The following is a 6,254-nucleotide window of genomic DNA, read 5'->3' on the forward strand; positions in this document are numbered from 1 at the left end:
TTTCAGTTCTTGAAAAAAATATTCAGTCAAAAGTCAAAAGTCAAGACAGTTTGAGCAAAAGTTTTTTTTAAAAAGCTGAACAAATGCCGGGCAGTGGTGGCACACGCCTTTAATCCCAGCACTCGGGAGGCAAAGGCAAGCGGATCTCTGTGAGTTCAAGCCCAGCCTGGTCTACAAGAGCTAGTTCCAGGACAGGCTCCAAAACCACAGAGAAACCCTGTCCTCGAAAAACCATAAAAAAAAAAAGCTGAACAAACAAACTGTAGGGGAAGACTGAACTGAACTTCATGAAGTTGGATTCAATGTTGCAGATTTTTAAAGAAATTGTAACGAATATTTATGAGGTGTGTGACATAGTCATAGAATTAAGTAACCCTTTCTTCTTCCCAAATCATGATGGGCTGGGTCTCCTTTTTAAAGTATTTCTTCACCTACCCCTCTAAAGCAGTCTACCAAAAACAACAAACATAGACAGTAAAAACCAGAATTCGAGTGATTATATATATAAACATCGGGTAATTTGGGTGTGTAGACACTTGGTTTCTACACATGCGTTAGAGAATTTCCAAGTGTCATACTTTCTGATATAACAAGAACAACCTAACTGCTTCCAAGATGTTTAACCACAAGGAGGTTCTGACCACAGGGAGACACACCTATCAAGATGCAGCTACAGTTTCTCCTCAGATAACCTCTTTTCCTCCTTAGTGTAAACTTTACACAGCCTAGAGTTATTTCAGAGGAGAGCTTCTAGATCAGATTGGCTTGTGGCCATGTCTGACAATGTCTTGACTGATGATGTAGGGGGGTACCACCCACTATGGGTGCTTTCCCAAGGCAGGTAGCCCTGGGCTGTAGAATACAATTAGTTAAGCATGAGCCTGCAAGTAAGCCAACCAAGGAGTATTCTTTCATGGTTTCTTCATTATGCTCCTACTTGAGTTCTGTTAATGATCGAGTGTGAGCTGAAATTATAAGACAAATAAATCTTTTCCTCTTCCATGTTGATTTTGATCAGTGTTTTATCACAGAAAAGAAGCTAGAACACCTCATATTGAACTCCTTGTCTACTCAGAATTAGAGTTTGGGGGGGTCACTGTGTCTAACTGGCAGACACTGGCCACTGGATAGTATTACGGTACACCAGTGAAGGGCTTTAGATGTTAGAAGCCAGGTCTCTTTTCCTGATCCCCCAAAATGTGAACAAGCCATGTAATGAGCTCCGGCTGTCACAAGTTAAGTCTCTCAACTGTCACACTTTTCTCACCTTTATGGGCCATGGGCCCTGATTCTCTGTTTTCGCTTTTCCCCCACAGCACGGATCAGCTTTCTATATAATGTATAGACTCGATTGCTCAGCATCTTTTGTGTGTGTGTGTGTGTGTGTGTGTGTGTGTGTGTGTGTGTGTGTGTAATGAGGGCCTTGTTAGAACATAAGCTCTCCATAGACAGAGGTCCTTATCCTTTGTACACATTTCCCTGCCCTTAGAGCTTAGGCCAGTTCCTGCGCTAAGCAGGTGGTAGATCATCAGGTGTTGAATGGTTGTCAGGATGAAAAATCAGAATCGGGGAGAGGGGAAAGAAAAGAGAAAGGCTAAAGTTTGTTCATCTCTAAACTTCTAACCCCTATGTCCTCTTTCTGTCTCCCCCCTCCCTTCCCTTTCTCTCTTTTTCCTCTTTCTTTTATCTCTCTACTCACGCTCCTTCCTGTCATCCCTCCCCCGCTGACCTTGAACTCACCCTGTAGCCCAGATTGCCACTTCCTGTGTCCTAGAAAGTACTAGATTAAAGAAATGAAGGGTGTGTGGGTTGCCCTAATACCTGCTCTCCCTGACTTTATTTTCTGTGTGTTTGTCTACTGATCTGCCTCTTTATTCTCATTTTCCTTCTCTCTCTCCGTTCTCCCCATGCCCCAGCTCCCTAGAATTTCCCTTTGCTCAGTCTTATCTTTCCTCAGCCAGCTGTTCCACCTCTCCTGGGCTGTAACTCCTGTTGTAGCAGAGTCAATTGCTCACACACTGGGATTTCCCAGGAAGGCAGAAGTGATGGGGGAGGTGGGATGACAGCAGAGAGCGGGGAGGAGGAGAGCAAGTGACAGGAGGAGGAAGAGGGTCCAGCATCTGGGAGGCTCACACCCCACAGCTCTAATGGCTACTACTCAGTTGGGCAGGATGTGTTACTCCCAGCTGTGGAAATGGGACCTGAGGCAAGGCGTCCCCAGGATGGGCACAGATCCCAGACATGCAAGCAATTTGCTACTGACTTCCAGGAACTGGGAGGACTTGGATCCTAATACTGCCAATGGGGCCTCACTGAGCTATTCCTCCCCCACACTCAAGATTCCAGGAAATACCTAGGCCTTCAAGAAAGATTCCTGGGAAACCACCCAATGGAGGGAGTTTAACTCCATGCCTCTGGAAGAAAGCTGTCCCAGACAGAGGCCCCTATGCCTAGGCATTCTCCAGGGATTTTCACCACTTCTACTCTTCCCCTGGAGGAAAAAGAAAGAAGAAGAAAATGAAAGAGGACATGGAATTTTCTCAGAGCTCTATGTTTCTGCTCAGACAAGCAAGAGAGGAGGGATCTTGGTTTCCACAGAGAAGAAGTGAGGCTCAAGAAAAGTATGTCAGCTGGAAGAAGCAAGGATGAGGGCTAGTTGAGCCAGGTGACAGAGGAGGTGTACCTCTGTGGGAGGGAAGAAGGGACAAAGCCTGAATCCATGATCTGAGGCAGGAGACTGGGACCTGGACACTTGAGTCTGAGGGAGGTAAGATGGGGTCTGAATCTCTGGGTCTGAGGGAGGAGGACTAGAACTTGGACATCTATGTCTGTGGGAGGAGAGTTAGGGTCTGGACTTCTGGCCCAAAGAAAGAGGGCCTTGATACTGGAAAGAAAAGAAACCTGGGCTCATTTTTCTTAAAATTATTTTTATTCTTTGTATGCAATATTTGTACATGTACTGGGGATTTGTTTTTTTTAATTTATTTATTTATTAAAGATTTCTGTCTCTTCTCCGCCACCGCCTCCCATTTCCCTCCCCCAATCAAGTCCCCCTCCCTCCTCAGCCCGAAGAGCACTTAGGGTTCCCTGACCTTGTACTGGGGATTTGTACACACATGCCAGGACAGAAGGTTTCTGAAGTTGTTGAAAGTCAGACAACAGTTTGCAGTAGTTTATCTCACTTTTCCACATTGACCCCAGGGATCCCACTGTGGCAGGTACCATTCCTTAGGCTTGTGATTCTAAACTCTATAAGAAAGCTAGCTGAACATGAACCTGCCAGCAGCCAGCATCCTCTGTGGTTCCTACCATACTCAGTTGCAGGTAGTGCTGGGCAGATAAGGTAGCACGTAGCATGCTTGCCTTCGGGTTCTTGCCATGAATTCCCTTAGTAATAGCCTGTGACCTGAATCTGTAAGCCAAATGTACCCTTTCTCCCTCAAAAATACTTTTTGTCAGGGTGTTTGTCACAGCAGCAGAAAGAAAATTAGACCTATTGCCCATCTTGAGGGCTCGCTCTTCCCAGTGCACCATCACCTTGTTTCTTAGGATTCCCATTACGGTTTGAAAAGAGACACAAGCCCTGATTTTATCAGATACTTACATGTTATTTGAAAGGCTCATTCCCCAGAACCTCTCTTTCATCATCTATAGGATGAGATTATTGTTAGAAATATTTTCCTAACCGAGCCTCTCGGCCGATGCAAATTAATCCCAATCAAGCCAAATCAGACCAGCTATCCAGGTTTAATTAGATACCTGTGCTCCCGGGTGGCCCTGAGGGGAACGGAAAGCTGCCAACCTGACCACTGGAGAGGAAAGGGAAAACCACGTGTTTATTTTCTGGGGAGCAGTTTAAGTAGCCTGTGGGAGTGATCTTGACTTTTCCTGGGGAGGGGTCAATGTTCGAGGGACACAGGGGAAGGGCCTCCAAAGATGGAGGCCGAGGCTGGGATTACAATTATTTCAAGTCGTTTCTCATGTCCTAAAACCTTAATCAAGCAAGAGCCTCCCCAGCATAGAGGTTATGAAGTGATGTTATTCCTTTGTGGAAATTGCTTTTGCCTTGTTGTGATCACAACACTAGACCTAAAAAACTCAATGGAGGAAAGATTTACTTTGGCTCATGGTTTTCAAAGATTTTAATTCACCACAGTGGGGAAAGTATGTCAGAGAAGCTCAGTTTTATGGCAGCCAAGTGGTAGAGTCTGATTTTATTATGGCAGACAAGGAAGGCATGGGGGAGTAGGGACTGTGAATAACCTGTAAAATCTTTCTCTAGTGTCCTATTTCCACTCCCCAGGCCTGTATTGGCTATTTTCTCTTGCTATGATAAAATACGCTGAAAAGGCAACTTGATTAAGGAAGGGTTTTTATCTTGGCTCAGAGCTGCAAAGGCCCCTCTGTCATGGTAGCAGAAGCTTGAGGCAGCTGATCACATTGCAATATAGCAGGGAGGCAGAGGACAATGGATGGCGTTCAACCACAGCTGGTGGAATGGTGCAACTCACAATAGGCAGTTTTTCCTGTAATGGTAAAAGTAAAATGCTGTGGATCCCCAAGTGGCTGCAGTGAGCAGCGGGCAATGAGACCATGCTGCAGGTCCTCAGAGTGGTGGCAGGCAGCAAGCAGCGGGTCCTGAGAGCAGACAGTCCTAGGCAGGGATGGTGCAGTTCCCCCGAGTGGCTGCAGAGGGCCATGAGTTTCAGGCAGGGAGCTACAGTTGCGGGGTGGGTGAGAGACCTCTATGCGGCAGCCAGTCCCACAAGGAGAGACAGACAAATGGGCATACCACAAGACTACTCCGTAGGACCCTGGAGGTGTCTGGTTCCAGGCAAGAAGCCATGGCTGGTCCGGGGCAGGGAGCCACGTGGTGGGCAAGAGACAGACACATAGATAGGCACACCATGCAGAGTGAGGTTGGATATTTATTTAGTGGGCTATAGAGGGGAAAGGGGAGAAAGGGAGAAGGCGGGGGGAGGGGAGAAGTCAGAGGGAGAGATAGGGGCTGCCTCTTCAAGAGAGACAGAAAGGGAGAGACTCAGGCTGGAAGCTGAAGATCAGCTTGCCTCAGAGGGGGGTGGGGAGTGGGCATGGCTTGTCTATTAAAGGGACAGAGCAGACCATTACACTTCCCACCCCAGTTGACCTAATCAAGATAACCTCTACAGGCATGGTAGAAGCTAACCTACTATGAATAACCTCTCATAGGAGTCTGTGGAGGCTTATCTCTTAAGTACTACATATTCTGTGAGGTTGGCAGAGAATACCATCATAAACCTCCATATCCTAAATGCTGTCAACCTTTCAAGTTAGCATCACTAGCTAGGAGAGAAGTGGAGACATTTCAGATTCAAACTAGAGCATGGCACTGAACCAGCAATCTCTGGGGAGTGGGAGGGCTGATGAATGTGCTGGGTTGAGAGCAGAGACAAGACTGTTTCTTCCTTGACTACATTATCTCTTATCTGAAGAATCAGCCAAGTGGAAATTGGAAAGAGCCCGTGTTCTGAGTCACACTGGATTCCAAGATTGGTTGCCTTGAGCCAGCCACCTTCATACCCGAACTTATCTTTATCCACCTTTGATCACAACATCCAATCACTATTTTTATGTATGTGAACAGCCTTAGTGTTGATCATTCTCATTCTAGAGTGTGGGGTAAGGAGACCATTCTTCCCTACTAGAGGAGATTGCTCAGTGAGAACCATGGAATGTTGTGGGGACTAGCAGAGAGTCTGCAGCATAGACATTGGATCCACATAGGGGTTCATGGGAGGAGACAAGTGGAAAATGCTAGGTCAGAAGTGAAGAGACCTCTTTTGTGGTAAATGCTTTAGTTACTCATAGGGCAGTAGGCCAAAGCCATAACAATGACATTCCCAGTGAGACAGAAAAATGGAAATAGTATTGCTATAGTTTCCTCTCTACTGCTGAGGTTTGAAAAATAATACAAAACCATCACTTTGGATTGCAAATAGTGTCAGTGTAGCAATAAGAGCAGGTAGGGCTTTTATTCAAGGTTCTTTTGACTGCATAAGGATAGGCTGTACAAGAGAGGAATACAATTGCCCATAACCTCTGTCTGTTATTTGATCAACCAGGGAAAATTAAACTGTCATCATAGAAGAGACTGAGAGATGAGTGCCACACTGAAGATCAGGTAACTGTTCTCCCTCAATACTGTCTACTCTTCAGGGATACTCATTGTTATGGCTTAGATAAAAAAGGCTGTGCTGTCCCTGCAGGGCTCA

The sequence above is a fragment of the Microtus ochrogaster genome, unplaced genomic scaffold (genome assembly GCF_000317375.1).
Source record: "Microtus ochrogaster isolate Prairie Vole_2 unplaced genomic scaffold, MicOch1.0 UNK172, whole genome shotgun sequence".
Lineage (NCBI taxonomy): Eukaryota > Metazoa > Chordata > Mammalia > Rodentia > Cricetidae > Microtus > Microtus ochrogaster.